We start from the raw sequence: 9,013 nt of genomic DNA, 5'->3' as shown, positions 1-9,013 counted from the left end.
AAAGTATTTTCCTGTGCTAGTATTTAAAGAATCTGATGTAGTCTAAAAGTATATTCCTTGCATTATATTAATATTCTTATTATTATAACAAATTGCATAAACTTTCACTAATTTAGTAATGAAAGATAAAAACATGTGTCACACCATTACTATGAGTTGTAATAATGAAATAATGCTAATGTAATACTAATATACACTGAAGAAGTTTATAACAACAGGTCAATAATATAGTGTCACCTTTAGCACTTTAGTGGTCCACAGACTACAATCTTTAAGTTCTAAAGATGTGCAGAATAGCAAAAATTGCTAATGTATAACATATTTATTAATAAGCAAATAAAAAACATTAAAGCGGAAACAGTTTTATAAATAATTTCACTGAAAATGTTCTACAAAGTAGTCCGAAATATTTGTATTAAAATAATTTTAAAATATAAATAAAAGTTTTAAACAAATGTTAAATCTTAAACAAGCCGTCCATTGTTGCATTTAATTTTAATTAATAAATTAATCAATATAGTAATTTTTAACCGTATTATTTTTAAAATAATTTCTTTACAAAATATATTATATAAAAAGTATTGAAAAAAATATTTAAAAACTGTCGACTGTTGCATTTCAGTTCAATAAATTAAAAATCGATGCGGTAATTTTAATTAATTAAAACTCAATAGATACTATAGATGGACACTATTTTCTATAATCTAAATGTTATTATATTTAATGTAATTATTTTAAAAGCAATTTATATAAAAAGAAAATCTTGAAACTATGTTAAAAAAAACTGTCCATTCTTGCATTTAATTAAATTAATTAATTAATTAAGAATTGTTATAATTAACAATTAACAATTCAAGTTCATTTATTTTGTAAAACAAAATTTTTATTAAATTGATTTTATTATATAACGAAATGTTAAAGACTTAAAAATTTTATATATACAATGAACAAATTATTAAAATAAAGTTTACATTATTTTATAAATTAAATTTAGATTTTATTTTTGTTTTATTTTGAACTAAGTTTAAATATCAAAAAAATAATTTATTAAAAATATTTAAATAATAAAATATTTATATAGATTGTATACAATTTTATCATTAGATAGTTTATTACAAATGAACAATTATTCAGAATCCAACATTTTAAAAATATACTTCATACCTTAAGCAGGATTTCAAGGTTTCTGTTTTCATAATTTACCTTGCAAAAATAAGTTAGGGAAAATTTACTCAACAATTTTTTAAGTAAATTGAATTATTTAGTAATAACAATCGAAATATGACGTATGCATGTACGTGTAAACATATTTATTTAACAAAATCTATTAAGAACGGTTTATATAAGGTTCGGAAAATTCGGAAAGAAAAGTACTATTAAATTTTTTCTGATTATAACTAGTGTAAAAGAAACTCTGTTGTTCTCTGTTGTATTGAAGAATACGGTGTACTGCCTTTCTAACTTATTATCATATAATAGTCAATTAATACTGTTAGCGTTTAGTTTAAAATTTGTTGTCAGTTGATATTATATTTATTCATTGATGATAATGATATTCTATCCCTTTAGTGTACGTTTATACAGGAAACGATAAGCTAAAATCTGTTGATTTCTTAATTATCGTAGATTAGTCTGATTATAATATATGTTGGTTCTTATTAATGAGCCGTTGGCTCAGTTCCTGCGGTTATTGTAACCCGGGAAGATATATGCAGTAGATAACATTAAATGAATTATAAATACCTGTAATGCATGGGCTGGGTTAAATTTTTGTTTGCTCGTCTATTTAAATTAAGAGAAATTTTAAAATATTGTCATCCAGGTAGCCCCGCTACCTGGTTACGCCAATAACAGTATAAGATATGGATGGACATGAATGTAGCCATTAGGAGGATGTCAGACGGTGGTTGCTCCTTAAAAATGTGACTGCATTAATTAATTGTAATGAAAATTAAGCAATTTGTAAATGTTATGGATCGATGGCATAGGTCTAGGCGAAGGCATAGGCCTAGTCTAAGGCAAAGGTCTTTGGGTTTGCAGTTGTGTGTAGCATTCAAACCAGACTACTAATTTGATGAGTTTTTCTTGACAATAAGAAAAAAAATGTTAATTCTTTCAATACAATAACTTTTTTGTTTGTTTGTCTTCTTATAAAAAAGAAGATTTCTTCAAGTTCGACCCTCCCTTGCTCATTTATTGACTACTCCTAAGGAAATAGAGTATATGTTTATAAATTATTGTTTTATATGATTAGTATAATAAAAATGAATTTTTTTACAGTTTTATGTTCATTGAAAGTGAGCATGGTTTGTGCCTTTGCTTATGAGATGAGTTTCTGTAATGATTATAAAACTGTTGTACAAAAAACTTTTTTAATTAACCTTTCTGAAAGATAATGAAAATTAATAACATTAAGAGTTTACCAAACAATAAATTTATGGCTTATGACATGTGATTTAAAAGATTTAACTGTGGTTAAGAAATCCTACTTTCTGAAACAGTTGCAACAAATGATGATTTACTTTCCTGACACCTTTCCGTAACTAATAAAGCATTGAACTTCTAGGGAACAATAAACGAAAAACAGTTGATAAATTTTTCGTTTTCCATAAAAGAAATAATTTTTTGTGTCTATATTTTACCAAAAAAATAGCAAGTTGAAGTTGTAATTGTTTATATTCTAATTAATTGTCAGTTTTGACAATAATAATTGAGATTTTTGATAGAAGACAAACGTAGGAATATTTAATCTTCGTTGAGACCATCTTCTCTTAATTCAATTGTTATTACTTATAATACATTATTCAAATTATATATAAATTTTGTATTGTAGATCTAAAATCTCTTCGTTCTGTTTATATTGTAGCTATCGTCTATAAGATTTACAATTAGTTAATTAAGATGCGTTTCTACATATTCATGTTTTGCATAATTTACCAATTTCCTCTTGTACGAAAGATTAAGTAAGAATCATATTAATGATTCTTACCAATATCTAAGTATAGTATATTCGTACTTTTAGAATATTTTTAACATATATGAAAAAAACTTGCTGAACCCATAATTGAATTGTATATACTTTAACCCAAAAAGCCTTCTGCAACAAAGCTCACTTAAGCACAAATAATGGTCACTTGTAACACCACGGATGAGTCACTGTCCATATGTCAGACCTAAAGGGCCACTATAAAGATAGTAGTTAGAAGACTTCATCGCACAAACTGTGTTTTTTAAGAAGGTACATCAAAGGGACCCTCCATCATTCAAGTTAAGGGGTACTCGTGGCATGAATTTATACTTCAGAATTTTGTTCCTCAAGTATGTCCAAAGGCCAGATATATTTTTAGATATATTTTCAAAAATTTAGTATTGATAAGATGAACGGGTGAACAGTTTTAACTTCTAAATGTGTTTTGAACAGATTTTTACTTGTGATATTTATTTTTCACTAACTATTATTAAATAAAGTTCAAAAAATCTATTTGGAGTCTTGTTTAAAAGATATGGGTATAGATTACACTCGACACTATAACATATAATACAAAAACTTAGGGACTTGCAAAAAGGCTAACAAAAAAAAGGACTTTTTAGTATAACAATATTTTTCTTCTATTCAAGTTCTTTCTATGTTTTCACTATTTAGTGCAATTAGCTGAACTTTAGTCTTTTGTTTATTTTAAATTATAAATATATTTAAATAGGTTTGGGTACTGAGTGTATGCGTGAGTGAAGTAAGAGGTTTGAAAGAACATTTAATGAGTAATGTGAGATTTGTCATAACGAATGCTTTAATACTTAATATATTTTGAAGTAAATTCGAACTATAGATTATTGATAGTATAAATAAAATCACTAAGGCATTGTTATCCCACAATTGGATAAGTATTATTATTGTATACTTATGCATATTTATATAAAATATTTTATTTAAGCAAATGTATTAATGATATCACGTAATTAGTAAGGATACAAAAATGTTTGTGGGTTAAGTTTTTGTATCTGAAATCGTAATTTAGTACCATTTTAGGACACACGCTTCAATAAATCTTTGAACAGTTACAAAAGTTAGAAAGCAAATATAGTACTTTGGATTAAATCAATAAATAATTCCATTTATAAGTTATTTAGCTTCATTTGGTTTTGTGCAATAAAGTGCTTTGTCGAAATAATTAATGAATCAGATTATGTCACTATTAGCAGAGAAGGCAAAAGACTTAATTCTTCTAAATATCTTGAAACTAAATATAGCAGAACAAAGCACAATCGAACTAATAATTGTCACTTTAAATTAATTAAATTAGATCATTTTTGTATTTCTTACTTAAACGTTTGGAATAACCCACAAAAGAAGATTAATTTACACAGCCCAAAACAGATGAAACCGAAATTAGCAAGTTAACCTTACGAAATGCTCGCTGTCGAACTGCAGAGAATGGAAGATGAATTGGGCGTTTAACCATTTGTCACATGAACCTACACAATTGCTTGGGAATGCGAGTATAAATGGAGATTCGATTTGGTGTTGACATCCAGAAGAATAGATTTGGTAAAAGCGTGCAATGAATCACAGCAAATGAATTTTGCTTAATAAATAAAATAATTCCCAAAAATAAAACGTTCACAGACATTAAAGTAAGTTTTGGTTTCTTTAAGTTTTACTAAGAAAATTTAGATACATTAAAGCGAGTAAGTGAGGAAGTCAGGCAGAAATTGTAATTGATTATTTAAATAGTATAAGAGAGATGGATTGTGTTGTCACATATAAATAAAAAGATAGTAGTATATTTCGATTTAATTTTGAAAGTAGACTAAGTTTTTTATATTACAGATTAATACAGAGATTTTTCGAATAGCAGTGAACAACAACAACAACACTTCTTGTATATCATTTGAATTAATTGAATTTTTGGCTGACCATACAGCTGTTTCGAGTATTGCCAAATATCCATCATCAGTGGTCTTCGAAATAATTTTTGTATTTAAATATTCGTAAGTAATTATTTGAGACTGTAAGTATCAGGGATTGAACTCGTGCCCTGCCAAATTTAAAGGACAAAGTTAGCGTTCATTAGCCAACTGATCTAAAGCTGTACTTGATTTGTATGTTAAAGATTAATAGAAGATTATACTATACGTTTATACCTACAAAGTACGAACTCGAATTGAAGTTACACCATTTATTTTAAAAATATTCAGAAAAGAAAATTATATAGTATATGTCTGTAAAAGTTTTTACGTTGATGTACGATATAGATATTACTATCTATAATATTAAACATAGATATTACATTATAAGATATTATAAAAACGATGAAAAAGCCTTTGAATATTTCTGGATGATTGTTGAATAAAAAATCAAAGAACTTACTGCAACTGTCGCAACTGAATATTGAATAAATTATAATTCCTGGTTCCGAACTAATCAACAAACAATAATCTGATCATCACTCAATAAACGGAATATTTTTTGGTTAACTAATGTCTGCTTAGCACAAAAAAGCTTTTAAGATTACAGTACCTGGCTCCACTAAAAGTTTAATATTAATCTAACCTAATCTTATATAATCTGTGGTTATGAATAAAAACTTTTATAATCAGAATTGTCCATGTTGGATAATTTCTGGTGTGGATATTTATGACAAAATTATCGAACAGGGGCGTATTGAAGACTTGAGGAATTATAATCAGACCACTTACTGAAGCTACTGTAACTGAATATGGGTATAAATAGAAGTTACTGATCCCGTCTGTGAATCGGAAGTTCTGTAAAAGAAACACTAATAGGCATAATTCCACGTGTAGACTCATACTTGGTACGAACATTTATGACGAAAGCATAATATTCGATAAACTACCTCTTAGGAATGAATATGGGTATAAATAGAAGTTACTGACCCCGTCTGTGAATCGAAAGTTCTGTAAAGGAAACACTAACGGTTTCAATATAAAAACTAACGCACGGTTTCAATATTCGATAATCGTTGAATAAAAATCAGAGATATTACTGTAACTTAAACTACTTAAACTTTTGTGCAACACTGTATATAGCACTTTATATAAATAGTAGGCGAAAATTCTGCAATATTCAATTTACACCCTCTCTTCTACGTCAAGGTTAAGCATGATTGTATCGATATGACCCACATTAAAGATGAATAAAAACATTTTGCTAGATATATGCTTTTTGTGTTTTATTTAATAATAAATTAATTTAAAATTTTGTACTTTTAAAGTATAGAAATGCTTAAAAGCTTTTTTATTGCAATTTGATCTGAGCAAATAATATTTTCTTTAAGAGTGGATCGACTGTCATACGATTTTTTTCTTGATAGTAGGTGGAAGCATCGAAGCCACCGTGTGAGACTTGAACCCACTACACCACCTCTTCGGAATGGAGAAGATTTCCACAGCATTCTGAAAACTTCATTCCAGTAATCAGGGGAGAGAGGAGAAAAAGCCAGGATACGTAATGCTTGTCCATCCAACAAGAGTAATATAGTACTCTTAAAAATGTTATATTCTTTAAGATACTGAACAGTTTTTTGGTAGTTTACTTGGATAAACAAAAGTGAAAAGTGTTTCTTTAAGAATTTATGTATATAGGAGTTCTTCAAATATTCCCAATAAAAAAGTATTCGAAGTTAAAAAATAATTTAAAATTGATTAAATATTTTTTAGAAGATTATTAATTATTTTTGACTTAAATATTCTCAGCAAATAACTTGTGTATTCTGTGGGATAATAAATTTAAAATGCTAATAAGTCAACAAATCAATAAATTATTTGTCAGTACAGTTTCTATTTATATATTCTATATAGTTTATATATTAGCGTTTTTTAATTGATAGAAATGCTCGGCCAATCATTAGGAATTAAAAATTTAAATTTAAATAAATTTGCCAACATTTAATTTAGATCAAGTTTGTTTGCCAAGAAGAATTTCTGGTCTTCTTTTATTGCTAAAGTGGTTGAAATTAAATTAAAAATTTTAAATAGAAAGGAATTTTTTGTTTAATTTTTAATTAGTTAGAAATCAAAAGTAGTAGATACTTAATTATTTATACAAAAATGAATAAAAAAAATTATTCAAAAAATATTGGGAATAGTCACCTATTAAAAATTAAAATTAGTTTGGATAATTTTTTACTTATATATATAGTTTGGAGATATTTTATTTTATTTATATATTATTAATTTATGCAAAAAAGATTATTTTTATATGCAGTATATACAATGGAACAACCATTGTGTTTGGTTTGGTATTAATTCTATTTTGAATATTTTTCTAGATGAAATAAAGTGATATATTAGTGTATTTTTTTTATTTTAATATATTTTTTTGCAGAAGGTGGACATCATAGAAAGCTATATTGTGAGGTTTGAACCCACTTAAACCACCTCTTAAACAAGAGACATAAAACAGGAGAGAGAGAGAGATGAGAACAGATAGGCTTAATACCTACGTGAGGATTGCGGTCCCATTCATCAAAGTAATGGGATAGGAACTGAGGGGGTTTAAAGCGCAATGCTTGATCAGGGTCTTCAGGGAGAGTAATGAGAACGGAGATGTCAGGGGAGAGGTCGTGAAGCCGGGTAAGGCACTAACAGGCAAGTGACAAAAGGTACTCGTCAACACGAGTGATCTTCGCATTGTCATAAAGGATAGACACGGGAAAGTGTTTGCCGTTAGGTTTGCGCTTTTAGTTGGAGCAATCGCATAGAAGTTTCCACTCAAGCAGGCAGATTCGTTCCATCTGAGCGGAAGTGGTTGCTGACCAAATAGGGAAACCGTAGGTGAGAAGGGGGAGAACAAGCTGCTTATAGCAGAGCAGCTTAACTTTGCAGTTAAGCTGGTTATGTCTTCGAAGTGCATTTTTGAGTTGAGTGTGCCTGAACTGGGCGTTACGGATGACACAGTTAATGTGAGGGATAAAATTGTGCTGTTATAACTACACAAGATACAAACTATGAACTTGAGGAGAATAGAATACCAAGAAATTTCAGCTTGGGAACAAGCTGAAAATTGTTGAGCTTGAGCACAATGTCAGAGCCTTTGCGGTGATCTCGCTGCTGGCCAAGAAAGGCTATGGCAGAGACGGGGTATTGTCGAGGTGTAACAACCAAAAATAATATTCGGCTAGAGTCTTCTAGAGTTGCGTGCTATTCGTAGGAGGGCGCGTATTAAAATAACTGCTCTCAGTGTTACCTGGAATGAGTGTCATTAACCGCTGCTATCTCCTTGTTTTACTCTTGTTAAGCTATTCGGCATGCGTGAATAATGAAAAAACGGTCTCCAAGACATTGAAGTCGCATAATCTGCATATAAACTGCATGTGACTTTATTATCCGAAATTCCAGGCAGATATTTTTGATACATCTAAGCAGAAGTGCTTTTCATTCATTGTAGATTCTTACGTCAGTTTAAGTGTAGACTTGTCACTATGGAATATATATGGTTTTTTCGACAAAATATGTAGGGTAATTTATTATAATTTATTTATTATTAGTCTTGTTATAAGGAAGAATGATGATTTGTGACTTATAAGATTTATTGAGCTATATTAGAGTTATTAATAAAACTAAGAAGTCGCCCCTGCTCTCGTACGCTTATCCCATTTGGTCTGCAAATGTTTCCCTCCCAATGGAAAGAATCCGTCTTTTCGAGAGCAAGTTCCTTTGAGATTCCACCAATTACAAGCGCAAGCCTAGTGGCAGACACTATTCCATCTCTGCCCTTTTTTGATTCAGTCAAAATTACTCGCATCGACAACAATCTACTTTTACTAATCTACTTTTACAGGCTTCACAACCTCTTCGTGGACATAGTCCAGGCCTTGTGGCATAAACCCCCAATAACTCTCCCTTTTTTTTCGATGAGTGGGATTCCGATCTCTCCATCATTCCTTTCTATACCCACGGCTCTCGTGACTCTGTTTAGTACCTTCGCTCTTGCGCTATAATCCCAACCCCTTTACTATTTATCAATCTCCCTCATTTACGCTCATGCTTTCTG

The 9,013-nt window shown here is 29.2% G+C and overlaps 1 protein-coding gene across 1 annotated transcript in view; it reads right to left on the bottom strand.

Annotated features, from left to right (window-relative positions):
* The window catches only part of LOC119670980 (rho guanine nucleotide exchange factor 10-like), a 391,460-nt gene that overhangs the window by 248,671 nt on the left and 133,776 nt on the right, over positions 1-9,013 (bottom strand). The gene's annotated exons all lie outside the window — the stretch shown is intronic.

Source organism: Teleopsis dalmanni, chromosome 1, assembly GCF_002237135.1.
Source record: "Teleopsis dalmanni isolate 2A chromosome 1, ASM223713v2, whole genome shotgun sequence".
In the NCBI taxonomy this organism is placed as follows: Eukaryota; Metazoa; Arthropoda; class Insecta; order Diptera; family Diopsidae; genus Teleopsis; species Teleopsis dalmanni.
Note: the sequence above shows the minus strand (reverse complement) of the source record. Positions and strands in the feature narration are given on the sequence as shown.